This window comes from Sphaerodactylus townsendi, linkage group LG06 (genome assembly GCF_021028975.2).
Source record: "Sphaerodactylus townsendi isolate TG3544 linkage group LG06, MPM_Stown_v2.3, whole genome shotgun sequence".
Taxonomy (NCBI): Eukaryota; Metazoa; Chordata; class Lepidosauria; order Squamata; family Sphaerodactylidae; genus Sphaerodactylus; species Sphaerodactylus townsendi.
Genome location: NC_059430.1, coordinates 13,769,838 through 13,785,520, shown reverse-complemented (window position 1 = coordinate 13,785,520; position 15,683 = coordinate 13,769,838). Strand labels below are relative to the sequence as shown.

The 15,683-nt window shown below is 44.9% G+C and overlaps 1 protein-coding gene across 1 annotated transcript in view; it reads right to left on the bottom strand.

Annotated features, from left to right (window-relative positions):
- Positions 1-12,068, bottom strand: part of LOC125434324 (sulfotransferase 6B1-like) — a 40,085-nt gene extending 28,017 nt beyond the window's left edge. Inside the window, exon 1 of the mRNA XM_048499538.1 lies at positions 11,868-12,068. The gene's annotated coding sequence lies outside the window, so the exon portion shown is untranslated. The remainder of the gene's footprint in view (positions 1-11,867) is intronic.
- Between the last annotated feature and the right edge of the window lie 3,615 nt (positions 12,069-15,683).

The following is a 15,683-nucleotide window of genomic DNA, read 5'->3' as shown; positions in this document are numbered from 1 at the left end:
CAGTCACACACACATTGTGAAACAGACTTCATGCCTCTGAAGATGCCAGCCACAGATGTAGGCGAAACGTTAGGAACAAGATCTACCAGGTCACGGCCACATAGCCCGGAAAACCCACTACAACTATATTTATTGATTGATTGATTGATCTTATAGACTGCCCTCCCCCCGAGTGGCTCAGGGCAGTGGACAACAGTGATATAAAAGACAACTTTAAAACACGGTTCCATAAAATACAACTTTAAAACACAGTATAAAACAGCTCAGAATCACTTAATAAAACCAGGAACCGTATAGCATCAGATGGGGTCATATCCCCCCTCCCCTACCCCTTGCGCCCACGGAAGGCCAGATGGAACAGCAGTGATGGACTTAACCAGGCTGGCCAAATGCCTGGCGGAACAGGTCCATCTTGCAGGCCCTGCAGAAACTCTGCAGGTCCCGCAAGGCCCTGACCTCCCTCGATATCTCCATTTGGATTTAAGCTTGATGTGAAAGGTGTTACATGTAGTCAGAGGTGGGATCCAGCAGGTTCTCACAGGTTCCTGAGAGTAGGTTACTAATTATTTGTGTGTGCCGAGAGGGGGTTACTAATTGGTGATTTTGCCCCATGATTTTTGCCTTAGTTACGCCCCTCCTCTCCTCAGCAGTAGCGCGCAGAACTTGAAGCAGTCTAGCAGGAGGTGCACCGGTGTGCATGGCAGCCTGCACCTGCATGCATTCATTTCCCGCCCAAGGACCGGCGCAGCAGCTGCGTCCTTGCCACAGCCCCGCCCAGCAATGCCCCGCCCCTGGAATGCCAGGCCATGCCCCCATCATGCCCCGCCCAGCCCCATTGGCGCTGTGCCACTGTTTGAATCCCACCACCATGGGAACCTGTTACTAAAATTTTTTGATCCCACCACTGCATGTAGTAAACATACCATTTTATTCATACGACTGATTTGCTGTTCTCAGTTTAGGTTAAAGGAAATGAGAGAGAGAGAGAGAGAGAGAGAGAGAGAGAGAAGGGGTGTCAGTCCCTAAGTGGAGGATGCGCCCGCCGCTACCACGCAGATACATCTCTTGACTTTGATTGCATCTGGCAGGTATAAATGCTCCCGAGGAGTGGAGTCGGGCAGACAAATGAGCCATCATGAAAAGAGCCAGAAATGGAGCAGGCAAAAAGAGTTGGTTTTCTAGTTATTTCGGGGAGGTAATTCATGCAGTCTAGACGCATTCGATTCTCCTTAGATCTTCCTGATGCTCCTGAATTCCCAGTGCTTAGAAGGTCCCTGGTAGTTATCTCATGGCAAGGACAAGAAGTTTGCTCTCTCCAAGAGACTCTTGAAATCATAGTAATTGTTGCCCGCCCTGCCTGGCATCAGGGCCTGTACTTTGCCCAGCCCCGGACTGGGAAATAGACTAAGATTTGGGGGTTGGAGCATCAGGAGGGTAGGGTTTGGGGAGGGATTCAGTGGGGTAGAATGCCGTAACCTGAAGTCATTACGATCGACGCAAGGAATAGGCGAGACGCAGCGATATCAGGGTCCGGTGGAGAGAAGCCAGTGGCGATCTAGCGTGATCAATGGATCTGGCTAATCTGCCGAGCTGGGGTCCCTGGCACCTTTTATTAGGGTTTAGGGAAGGCGGGAGAACGGGAGAATGTTGCACAATACATGACTCATAGGGGCTGCGTACGTGCGGGAGGAAACGTTCCTGTCTGGGCCTAATCCATACCTGCGGGTATGTAACTTTTGTCCCTTTGTCCAGGACATCTTGTGACCCATGAGTCATGGGGGTCTTGTGACAGGTGAGTGTGTGCGCCCAGAAGGCAACGGAGGGCGCAGGCATTCCTGTGCTCTGTCTGAGGCTCTGCTGGGTTCGCTGGCTCACCCCTACAGTAACCTTTCCAAAGTGGCTCTTTTCTAGGCCCCTCTGATAAAGAATTGGATTTTACTTTTCTCTGAATTTGCTTCCATGGACAAATGATCAAATATATCAAAGCAGAAAGACTTGGAGACTACTATTAAGACTTGGCAACCATTTAATGAATATCTTCAGACAGAAGACAAAAATATGTCAGCATACCTTCAGTGCCAGAATTTAACTAAATTAACAGGAATGGAATAGGATGTGTTAATTGGTATTTAAGTTAAAAGAAATTTCTTTAACTGGAAGTCGTTTGTATCTCTCTTGTCTTGTCTGTTTCTTTTTTCTTCCTTTTTTCTATTTCTTCTTTTACCCCTTTTCTTTCTTCTTTTTTTCTTTTTGTTCATTTTTAGATGAAAGTTTTATTGTGTAACAATGTGGCGAATTTGGTTACGAGGCATGTTACAGAATATAACAATCGATTTTATTTGTTACTAGCGGTACCCGGCCACGTGTTGCTGTGGGCTATTGTGGAGAAATGGGAAAGGAACAGACACTGACCCTTCCCTCTCCCTCCGCTAGGGTGGGTGGGTCATATCCAAATGCTGGGCCCCCTCGCTCCCCTGCCTTGCATGGCACCCCTCACTCTCTCCCCTCCCTCACTTCTCTTCTCTTGCATGCCTCCCCCTCCCCCTCCCTCCCTTCCCTCTCCCTCATGTGTATGTGTGTGTATGTGTTTCACTTCCACTCGAGTTACTGCCTATGTACTGTTTTCACTGCTCATATCTGGCCTTCTGAGCGAACAGTGTAAGCTGCACGAACAGTCTAAGGGTGACAGTTACACATAGCCAGCTGCATGTCCTTCACCATGGAGCGCCAGGAAAAAGGTGTTTTACCTGGGCCAGGTGTGAAATTTCAGGTATGTGAACGTCTAAAAACACTCTCGCCTGGCTGACTACAGTGGCTGGGAATTTTCAGAGGAATTGGCCCAGCAGTTACTGAGTTATACCATCACTAACAAATACACGGTTTACTTTTTATAAATATAGATGGATCTGTTAATGTGAAATAATAAATTTATTTTTTTCAAAAAATGAAGTCAGTCAAGTAGTATTTATTGTTTGAGCCATTGGCTATAACATCCAAAAATACATACAGTGAAAACATTCAGATTAAAATAATAAACTTATCTTTAGGTTAAAATATAAATGATTTATGTTCACAATAGCCGAATTAAAATGCCCCATCAAATACTTTCCATGTCGGGTGTTTTTACAGCTTCTTCATACTAAACTAAGTTGACCACAAGCTCACTGAGTCATCAGTTCAAACAGAGCTTTAAATACTCTGCTTGCATTTTCCTAGCCGCCAGCGCAGAAAGAGCCATCTTATAAGAAACATAGGAATCAATATCAGATAGTAAAAAAATCAATTTCTCATCATCAGACAAAAAAGGTGTCCTGGGTAGTGGCCATGTTCTCTTTGTGGGTCTGAGTTCTGTCACCTGGAGATCAGGTGTAATTCCAGGAGATCTCTAGCTACCACCTGGAGGTTGGCAGCCCGAGCCCACAAGGGCATCTGCCAGCATGGCTGGGCATTTGTTGAGGCTGATGTTGCCAACTCTGGCTTGGAACATTGCTGGCTATTTGGCAGTGAAGCTTGGAAGTCAAAGAGTTCAAAAGAGTGGGACATCAGTGGGATATAAAGCCATAGAATCCACTCGTGGTGTAGTGGTTAAGATCAGGTGCACTCTAATCTGGAGAACCGGGTTTGATTCCCCACTCTGCCACTTGAGGTGTGGAGGCTTGTCTGGTGAACTAGATTAGCTCTCTGAATAGAACCTGCTGACATAAGAGAACAGATAAGAAGAGCCTGCATTTGGAATACCATTTTTATTTCAGGCTATTGACATAATCTAATTGGCTTGACAAAGAACACTAAATAATACCAAATCCGCAGGTTTTGTAGCCTCTAAGCCTCTAAAAAGCCTCTATATAAACTTCTTGTTACTTTAGCCTGTTGGATTTAAATATGCCTGGATGTATCATTAGAAGAAGTGAAGATTGGTACTGTCACAATTATCACATCAGTTCTCACAACTGTCAACCATTTGTTTATGACTCAAGTATTGAGCTTATGTACGTCAAAGGCTCATTCCGCACATGCAGAATAATGCACTTTCAAACTGCTTTCAGTGCTCTTTTAAGCTGTGTGGAATAGCAAAATCTACTTGCAAACAGTTGTGAAAGTGGTTTGAAAATGCATTATTTTGCGTGTGCGGAAGGGGCCAAGGTGTAGTATTAGTTATAGTGATCTGGAGATCAGCTGTCATACCAGGAGATCTCCAGGTTGGCAACGACCTGTTAGAGGACCCAGATGTCACAGCCTATCTATTTCCACCAAGATGTAGAAGATCATTCTGGTGACGTCGCCTGAACTCCAGTGAAGATCTCCTAATAGGACATGAGAGATTGTCCCCAAAGCTTGGCCAATGTCATTGGGGTCAGTTAAGAACATAAGAACAAGCCAGCTGGATCAGACCAGAGTCCATCTAGTCCAGCTCTCTGCTACTCGCAGTGGCCCACCAGGTGCCTTTGGGAGCTCACATGCAGGAGGTGAAAGCAATGGCCTTCTGCGGCTGTTGCTCCCGAGCACCTGGACTGTTAAGGCATTTGCAATTTCAGATCAAAGAGGATCAAGATTGGTAGCCATAAAGATTGGTAGCCATAAATAAATAAGTTCCTCCGTCGTGCAAGAGGTGCGGTTTTTCCCAGGAGCCTCGCCCACCCCAACCCCTCATCAGAGTAAAACTTCCTACTAGAAACAGGAAAACATTGTGAACCCAGATTTCCGATTCCTTTTTAATAGGCTCAATACCCTTTTAAAAAGTAGCCGGGGAAACAGACGATCGAGTCAGGATTAGTGAAAATCATTAAGGTCTTTGATCGTAGAGCGTGTCTTCAGAGAAAGTAGATTAATTAACCAGAATGTTACGGTGTTCAGTTAACGTTGCGGAGTTGTCAGATACTCAGTTGACAAGCTCCTGGTCCTAGCATAGACAGCTAGCTCTGAAGAACACTAACATTGGTCTACTCTCCATCTTACAATTTTATTCCACCAAAGGAGAAGAAGAAGAGTTTGGATTTATAGCCTGCCTTTCTCTCCTGTAAGTGTAACCTCTATCTGTGGGTTCTGTGGGGCAGAACTTGGAATGAGTTTGCAACAACAAATTTTAAAAACAAAATGGTTTACTTTCTTAACATATAACATCAAACATCAACATTTAACATCACATTTCAAGGTCCTGTTCAGGTTGCATTTTCAAGTCCTTATATTTACAGTCTACTGATACTGCCAAGTCCAATTCTTCTTTGCAAGTGGGTTGGCTCCTGAAGACTCCAAGGGCTTGATGAACAGGATTCAATATGATGAAAGGCTCTAGGAGAACTCTCACCTAATATAAACATAAAAACCCTGAAACAATAAACTTTAGCACATTTTACAAATACAGCAAAAAAATAAACAACTACCTAAATTAGTTCTCAAATCAACATTTGCAGCTACCTTTAACAAGGGTAAGTTAAGGGCTTATACCAATCAAGGTCCGAGTCTGGTAGCCTTGTCTCCTCCAAACTAGGGTCAACCCATTCTGAGCATGGGGGTTACATAAGGAGATTCCCAAAGGGACCTTATAATCTCACCCCCCAACAAACATCCTGTGAGGTAGGCGGGGCTGAGAGAGTTCTGAGAGAACTGTGACTAGAGTAGACCAAGGTCACCCAGCAGGATTGTAGGAGTCTGAAACACATCTGGTTCACCAGATAAACTTCTACCATACCCAATTTGGGAGGAGTGGGGAATCAAACCCATGCTTCTCCAGGACTAGCATCCACCTGCTTTAACCAACCACTACACCATGCTGGCTCTCCACTGGAGGACATTATATTTCTCCTCTAAAAGTTTTCAATACAGAGGTATGGTGCAGGGCAATTCGTTATATGCCCTGCTTAGCAGGAATAGTGGTCTCTAATGCAGTCTTATTACTAGAAATGGGTGAATGTCCCCTGACCAGCAGGGTGTGGTATGTAGGATTGAGCTTTTGGCTCAAGAGAAAGATCATCTCAGGTTTGTTAATCTTCCTAACCCAGGATGTTTACTCCAGCAGTTGGATGAAAATGGCTTCATGAAACAATCATTGCTCTCCCGGCCTTTTTTCATACTAGAATTATATGGCTCCTTGTTGCTGCAAATTACCAGGTGTGAAGACCCTCCCTGCCCCGCCTCCGCATTAGCTTACAGAATAATGTGACTCCTGAATCCTTCTACAATTGTTTCAAAGCAGATTTTGCTATTTCAAGACTTTGGTAAAATCCAGCTGCAAAGTGCATTGAAAATGGATCGAAACTGCATTATTCTGCACGTGCGGAAGGGCCCCCGACTATTTTTTATTATTGTAGGGTTCAATGTATTCCTATCAGAAAACCTTCATGGTGTCCTCCAGTGGAGAGCCAGCATGGTGTAGTGAGCAAAAGCAGGTGGATACTAATCTGGAGAAACGGGTTTTGATTCCCCACTCCTCCAATTTGGAGGCAGAAGTTTCATTCAGGTGAACTAATTTAAACGTCCCTGCACCTCTAAGGACAATTGGAAACTCTGAAGCCACCTCCTTTAGCTTGGTAAGTTTTACCCTCATGAGCTGTAACACAGGATTCTCCCCACTACTGACAAACCCAGAGAGTGAAGTTCAAAATAGTCTTCTATTTACTATCTGCTAAAGACTTAAGAACTTCAGGGTAACACTGAAAGGTAGCAAAAGTTTTGCAGTGGTATCTAGAATTAAAAATCAGAGAACCCTAGGATTTCTTTGTACAATGGCCATTCCTTTACTATTCTACAAAACTCATTTATTATTCTTTTGTTTAATTGATTAATTTAATTGGTAATTTTTTAAGTGCACTGCACAAGCATTGATTTCTATTTTGTTTCATTTAGTTTTAGCACTGATTTGGTTCTCCTCCTTCGGGTAATTCTACTGGAAGAGATGCTAGCTGCTAACCGGGCAAGCCCTGGGAACACTGGGAAGCATCTTCTTGGAAGTCATTCCTGGGTGTTATGGCACTACTTCCTGTTTAAAAAAGAAGAACATCCAGAAAGCTCTCTTTATGGAGCCTTTGCCATGAGGGATTTTTTGAAATTCCTAGAGTATCATGACATCACTTCCTGGTTCCTAAAGCAGCAAAGGATTTCTCTCAGTGTTGTTTCTCTATTGAGCAAGACTGGGGACAGAGACTGCCACCAGGAAGTCTCCTGCCATTTTGGAGTAAGTGGCAACTCAGGTGAAACTGAGTTTGATTTCCCGACTCCTCCCTCACAAGGAAGACCACTAGGCGATCTTGAGCTTGGGCCACAGTTCTTGGACCTGAAAACTGTCCCCAGCTGCACCTACTCTGCCAAGGTGTCTGCTGGGGAAAGGAGAAGGCTGCTTTGAGCCCTCTGCTGTGCTGTAGAGAAAAGGTGGGGCATAAAACCAACTCTTCTTCGCCTTTCCTGCAGTGATGCATCCACAACAAAGTGGCTACTCATGGGAGGGCATTGGAACCAATCTCTACAAATGACTGCTACTAAAGCGAGGTGGGATCCGTTATGAATTGGCATTACAGAAACATAACATGAGCTCACTTCACCTAACCTTGCATCGGAGACCTCCAAACATTTCATTTCCTAAAAAAAGAATCAATGAACTTGGCAGGAAACAAGCTGCTGGCCCCGGTGACATTACAACCACCTTAAGCTCAGATCTTTCGCTGGCTGGAGAAGAGAAGCCGAGATGAAAAGTGCTTAAAAGTACACCAAATGCTTTCATTATAGGGACTGATACAAGTGCATAATCTCAAAGGGTTCTGTGAAAACGCTGGAAAGGCTCCAGCCAAAAAAAATTAGGAAGTTTTCTGTACTGCTACTCTTTCGGGATAATAATAGAGGCAGCTGTTTCTAAAAGGTGATGCTTTTCTGGTTAAGCACTGTCCGGGCATCTGTGGGAGATGCAGAGAAAGCCAAACTGGCTCTTTGGTTTTGGGGGGAGAAACTAGCCGATTCCTGTTTCAATCCGCACTGGGAGAGTGCTTTGCAGAGATTGACCTGACGGGCCCCACCTTGGAGATCGTTGCCGCTTTGTCGGAGCAGGTCCAGAATCACTTCTCCTATTGTCGAGAAGTGCTCATAACAAAATGTACAGCACGCTGGTTGCCCATGCACCATGCCATTAGCAACGGAGTAGGCGAACGATCGACTGAATTGCCAGAGCTCTCTTTAATTTGCCAGCTAATTAGCTTTATGATGAATGAGACGTAATTATCCCTGGCTGGGTACGATTATGCTGCCCTTCTCTCTTAACAGCCAAGCGTTCACACAGCATGGAACGGGCGGTGGAAATTATGTGTTGAACAGTTTGCACCAGGAAGTAGGAACCTAGACCTATCAAGCATTGTAATAGGAGGCCATCTGCCACCTAGTGGCCATTTATTTCCTTGTTCCAATCCTGAACAATAGTAACTTCTGGGGTGTTGTGTGGTTTCCGGGCTGTAAGGGCCATTGTTCTAGCAGCATTCTCTCCTGACGTTTTGCCTGCATCTGTGGCTGGCATCTTCAAAGGATCTGATAGTAGGAATGGACATGGACAATTTCAACAGGAAGGAAGGACAGTTGTCCATGGACATGGACAATTTCAACAGGAAGGAAGAAACCATGAAAATGAACAGAATTTGGCTGCCAGTGTTGAAAAACTCTAGAATCAAGACTGTGACTAATCAGCTTCACACAAACACAGGACAATAATAGACAATAGCTATCAAAGGGAACAAAGACCAGGATATTTCTATTCAGATGCATTCACCTATTGACTCCTAAGTATTCCCATTGTTACTCCCATGCTACAGTCTCTTTGGTGACTCACATGCTGTGGCCACTCTATCTAGATGGTTCTCACCTTTCACCCCTGCTGGTATATATATCTAATTTGCTTTCCTTCCTACTATCAGATCTCCTCTAAGATGCCAGCCACAGATGGTATGCTAAACTGAGAGAATGCTGCTAGAACATGGCCATACCGCCCAGAAACCTCACAGCACCCCAGCAGTGATTCTAATGGGAAAGCCTCTCAAATAAATAAATACACAGTAACATCCAACTGAGCTGTGGTGGGTTTTCCGGCTGGTGGGCTTGGTCTGGTGGATCTTGTTCTAACATTTTGCCTGCCTGTATCTGTGGCCGGCATCTCAGAGGTGTATCACAGAGGGAAGTCTGTTACACGCTGTGTTCAGAGAGAAGGAAATGTTTTGGGTATATTGTCCATGTCCCAGGGTAGGGAACCAATCAGTAAGTGTTTGGGTGGAACTTGTTATGCAAAGATGTGGTTGATGGTATTGTATTGTGGGTGGGGGTTATCAGTCCAGGGAGTGATTCGCATTCACCTCTGAAGATGCCAGCCACAGATGCAGGCGAAACGTTAGGAACAAGATCCACCAGACCACGGCCACACAGCCCGGAAAACCCACCAAAACTAATAGTAACTTCTTAATGGGAGGTGCACTTTAGGCAGCCCAAGCTCGTCTGATTTTGACAGAACCCAGAAGATAAGCAGGCCAAAAAGGAACACGAGGGTCTCTTTGCAGAGGAAGGCAATGGCCAAACACTTCTGTCAGTCTCTTGCCTTGAAAGACCTACTGGGTTGATGGCACTTCATACCCACTCATAGAATCATAGAGTTGGAAGAGACTCCTATACATCAAGTCCAAGCCCTGCCATGCAGGGAAACAATACACCCCACCAAAAGTTCACCTGCAGCCTTCTGCTTAAAACTCCAAAGTGAGGAGACTCATTTCATTAGCGTAAGATAACGCTTCCCTCTCAGTTGTAGTTCAACTTGGAGTACCACTCAAAAGCAGTGATTTCACAGGCAAGCCGCTTTTGTGCAGTAGTCATTGCCATTTTGAAGAGTGAATTATCAGTGGCTCTCAGATACCATGGACTGGCACCCATCAGCCCTGATGGGAATCTGTAGTCTATGAACATCTGGAGAGCCGTGAGGTTGCAGACCCTGATTAGGTACTCATTTCATCAACAAGGAATGGATGGATGGCTGAGTTGACTGATGATTTCAGCTGCCAGGGATATCATCTGGACTCCACAGGGGCTCAACTCCTGGTCGTGGTGGACTGATAGCAGTAACTCAGCTTGTGGGTTCTGTGGGGCAGAACTTCAGAATGAAGTTTGCAACAACAAATTTTAAAACAAAATGGTTTTACTTTCTTAACATATAACATCAAACATCAAACATCAACGTTTAACATCACATTTCAAGGTCCTGTTCAGGTTGCATTTTCAAGTCCTTATATTTACAGATCTACTGATGCACTTGCCAGTCTAATTCTTCTTTGCAAGTGGGTTGGCTCCTGAAGACTCCAAGGGCTTGATGAACAGGATTCAACATGATGAAGGTTTCCAGGAGAACTCTCACCCATTACAAACATAAAAAACCCTGAAACAATAAACTTTAACATTTACAACATAGCAAAAAATAAAACAACTACCTTCCCACTAGTTCCCAACAACATTGCAGTTACCTTAACAAGGTGTTAAGGGCTTATACCAATCAAGGTCCGAGTCTGGTAGCCTTGTCTCCTCCAAACTAGGGTCAACCCATTCTGAGCATGGGGGTTACATAAGGAGACTCAAAGGGGCTTACAATCTCCACCCCCCCAACAAACATCCTGTGAGGTAGGCGGGGCTGAGAGAGTTCTGAGAGAACTGTGACTAGCCCAGCAGGATTGTAGGAGTGTGAAAACACATCTGGTTCACCAGATAAACTTCTGCCACTCAAGTGGAGGAGTGGGGAATCAAACCCGTTTCTCCAGATTAGCATCCACCTGCTTTTAACCACTACACCATGCTGGCTCTCCACTGGAGGACATTATATTTCTCCTCTAAAAGTTTTCAATACAGAGGTGGCGAGGCAATTGTTATATGCCTTAGCAGTGTGGAATAGTGTCTCTAATGCAGTCTTATTACTAGAAATGGGTGAATGTCCCCTGACCAGCAGGGTGTGGTATGTAGGATTGAGCTTTTGGCTCAAGAGAAAGATCATCTCAGGTTTGTTAATCTTCCTAACCCAGGATGTTTACTCCAGCAGTTGGATGAAAATGGCTTCATGAAACACCGTTTGCTCTCCGGCCTTTTTTCATATGAATCATATGGCTCCTTGTTGCTGTGCAAATTATGTGAAGACCCTCCTGGCCCCTTCCGCACATGCAGAATAATGCACTTTCAATCCCCTTTCACAATTGTTTGCAAGCAGATTTTGCTATTTCGCACAGTAAAATCCAGCTGCAAAGTGCATTGAAAATGGATCGAAACTGCATTATTCTGCACGTGCGGAAGGGCCCCCGACTATTTTTTATTATTGTAGGGTTCAATGTATTCCTATCAGAAAACCTTCATGGTGTCCTCCAGTGGAGAGCCAGCATGGTGTAGTGGTTAAAAGCAGGTGGATGCTAATCTGGAGAAACGGGTTTGATTCCCCACTCCTCCACTTGAGTGGCAGAAGTTTATCTGGTGAACCAATTGCGTCCCTGCAATTCCCAGGACACTGAAACTCTGAAGCACATTCTTTTAGCTTGCAAGTTTTACCCTCATGAGCGCCAACACAGGATTCTCCCCCTACTGACAAACCTGAGAGGAAGTTCAAAACAGTCTTCTATTTACTATCTGCTAGAAGACAAGAACTTCAGGGTAACACTGAAGGTAGCAAAAGTTTTGGCAGTGGCATTCAGAATTAAAAATCAGAGAACCCTAGGATTTCTTGTATTAATGGTTATTCCTTTTACTAATTTACAAAACCTATTTATTATTTTGTTTAATTGATTAATTTAATTGGTATTTTAAGTGCACTGCACAATACATTGATTTATTTTGTTTCATTTAGTTTTAGCACTGATTTGGTTCTCCTTCGTGGTACTTACTGGGAAGAGATGCCAGCTGCCAACCGGCAAGCCCTGGGAACACTGGGAAGCATCTTCTTGGAAGTCATTCCTCGTGTTATGGCATCATTTCCTGTTTAAAAGAACATTCAGAAAGCTTTATGGTTTTGCCATAGGGATTTTTGAAATTCCTAGAGTATCATGACATCACTTCCTGTTCTAAAGCAGCAAAGGATTTCTCAGTGTTGTTTCTCTATTGAGCAAGACTGGGGACAGAGACTGCCACCAGGAAGTCTCCTGCCATTTTGGAGTAAGTGGCAACTCTGGTGAAACTGAGTTTGATTCCCGACTCCTCCTCATGAAGACCACTGGGTGATCTTGAGCTAGTCACAGTTCTTACAAAACTGTCTCAGCTGCACCTACCTCACAAGGTGTCTGTTGTGGAAAGGAGAAGGCTGCTTTGAGCCTCTGTAAAGGTAGAGAAAAGTGGGGCATAAAAACCAACTCTTCTTCGTCTTTCCTGCAGTGATCGCCACAACAAAAATGGCCACCATGGGAGGGTATTGGAACCAATCACAAAATGACTGCCACAAAGCGGGGTGGGATCTGTTATGAATTGGCATTACAGAAACATAACATGACGCCTCACCTAACTTTATCGGAGACCGAAACATTTCATTCTAAAAAAGAATCACGGAACTTACACAGAAACAAGGCCCCGAGGACATTGCCAACCACCCAAGCTCAGATCTTTCGGCTGGAGAAGAGAAGCCGAGATGGTGCTTAAAAGTACATCAATGCTTTTCACAGGACTGTTGCGTACACCTCAAGGGTTCAGAAAAACGCTGAAAGGTTCAGCTAAAAAATTAGGAAGTTTTCAGCCAAGCATTTTTCGATAATAGAGGCAGCTGTTTCTAAAAGATTGATGCTTTTCGGGTTAAGCACTGTCGCCACCAAGGAGATGCAGGAAAGCCAAAACTGGCTCTTTGCTTTGGGGGAGAAACTAGCGCATTCCAGCCAATCCACTGGGAGAGGGCGCAGAGACACCCACGGGCCCCACCTTGGAGATCGTTGCTCTTTGTCGGAGCAGGTCCAGAATCACTTCTCCTATTGTCGAGAAGTGCTCATAACAAAATGTACAGCACGCTGGTTGCCCATGCCGCCATGCCATTAACAGCTTGGAGTGAAGCGAAGCGATGACTGAATTGCCAGAGCTCTCTTTAATTTGCCAGCTAATTAGCTTTATGATGAATGAGACGTAATTATCCCTGGCTGGGTACGATTATGCTGCCCTTCTCTCTTAACAGCCAAGCGTTCACACAGCATGGAACGGGCGGTGGAAATTATGTGTTGAACAGTTTGCACCAGGAAGTAGGAACCTAGACCTATCAAGCATTGTAATAGGAGGCCATCTGCCACCTAGTGGCCATTTATTTCCTTGTTCCAATCCTGAACAATAGTAACTTCTGGGGTGTTGTGTGGTTTCCGGGCTGTATGGCCATGTTCTAGCAGCATTCTCTCCTGACGTTTTGCCTGCATCTGTGGCTGGCATCTTCAAAGGATCTGATAGTAGGAATGGACATGGACAATTTCAACAGGAAGGAAGGACAGTTGTCCATGGACATGGACAATTTCAACAGGAAGGAAGAAACCATGAAAATGAACAGAATTTGGCTGCCAGTGTTGAAAAACTCTAGAATCAAGACTGTGACTAATCAGCTTCACACAAACACAGGACAATAATAGACAATAGCTATCAAAGGGAACAAAGACCAGGATATTTCTATTCAGATGCATTCACCTATTGACCTTGCTATCTTCATTGTTACTCCCATGCTACAGTCTTCTTTGTGACTCACATGCCAGGCTACTCTATTCAGATGGCCTCACCTTTTCACCTCACAGTATATATACTCCACTTGCTTTCCTTTCCTACTATCAGATCCTCTGAAGATGCCGAAAGCTACACAGATGCGAAGTAGCGTCAGGAAGAATGCTGCTAGAACATCAGCCCTTTCGCCCATGAAGCCTCCACCTTTAGTGATTCTGGCCGTGAAAGCCTTCAACAATAAATAGTAACATTCAACTGGTTGTGGTGGGTTTTCCGGGCTGTGTGGCCGTGGTCTGGTGGATCTTGTTCCTAACATTTTGCCTGCATCTGTGGCTGGCATCTTCAGAGGTGTATCACAGAGGGAAGTCTGTTACACGCTGTGTTCAGAGAGAAGGAAATGTTTTGGGTATATATTGTCCATGTCCCAGGGTAGGGAACCAATCAGTAAGTGTTTGGGTGGAACTTGTTATGCAAAGATGTGGTTGATGGTATTGTATTGTGGGTGGGGGTTATCAGTCCAGGGAGTGATTCGCATTCACCTCTGAAGATGCCAGCCACAGATGCAGGCGAAACGTTAGGAACAAGATCCACCAGACCACGGCCACACAGCCCGGAAAACCCACCAGAACCAATAGTAACTTCATCAGGGAAAAGACTTAGGGCAGCCCAAGCTCGTCTGATTTTGACAGAACCCAGAAGATAAGCAGGCCACCAAGGAACACGAGGGTCTCTTTGCAGAGGAAGGCAATGGCCAACCACTTCTGTCAGTCTCTTGCCTTGAAAGCCCTACTGGGTTGATGGCACTTCATACCCACTCATAGAATCATAGAGTTGGAAGAGACCCCAAGGGCCATCAAGTCCAAGCCCCTGCCATGCAGGAACACACACTCCCAACAAAAGTTCACCCAGCCTCTGCTTAAAAACCTCCAAAGGAGGAGACTCCGCTCATTAAGGTAAAAGATAACGTTTCCCCTTCAGTTGTGTCCAACCCTGGAGTACCACTGCAAGCAGTGATTTCATAGGCAAGCCGTTTTTGTGGGGTAGTTTGCCGTTGCTTTCCCCAGCTATGAACTAGGTCAGGGGTCTGCAACCTGCGGCTCTCCAGATGTTCATGGACTACAATTCCCATCAGCCCTGATGGGAATTGTAGTCTATGGTATCTGGAAAACTCTGGGAATTGAACTAATAAATACTCATTTACCGAACAAGGAATGGATGGATGGCTGAGTTGACCATGAGCCAGCTGCCAGGATATCTGACCCACAGGGGGCTCGAACTCCTGGCCGTGTGACTGACAGTGCAAGTGTAACCTCAGCTTGTGGGTTCTGTGGGGCAGAACTTGGAATGAGTTTGCAACAACAAATTTTAAAAACAAAATGGTTTACTTTCTTAACATATAACATCAACATTTAACATCACACTTCAAGGTCCTGTTGAGGTTGCATTTTCAAGTCCTTATATTTACAGTCTACTGATACTGCCAAGTCCAATTCTTCTTTGCAGGTGGGTTGGCTCCTGAAGACTCCAAGGGCTTGATGAACAGGATTCAACATGATGAAGGTTTCCAGGAGAACTCTCACCCATTACAAACATAAAAAAGGACCCTGAAACAATAAACTCCAACATTTACAACATAGCAAAAATAAACAACTACCTTCCCACTAGTTCCCAACAACATTGCAGTTACCTTAACAAGGTGTTAAGGGCTTATACAAATCAAGGTCTGAGTCTGGTAGCCTTGTTTCCTCCAAACTACATGAGCTCTGCAGCCTCTTCCTGCTTTGAGTCTCCACCCCTTTCTGGGTCAACCCATTCTGAGCATGGGGGTTACACAAGCACTTAACCACTATGCCACGCAGCTCCTTACTCATTAAGGAAGAGCAGTTAACTGCTCTACTTGCTTCTATCTGAGGCCACTGCGAAGCAAATAGCCACGGAGTAAGTAGTGCTTGAAATGTACAACATGTGGCAGACGCCATACCAGAGGCTGACTCCAGTTCCCAATATCCTTGCCCTTTTCAGCCATT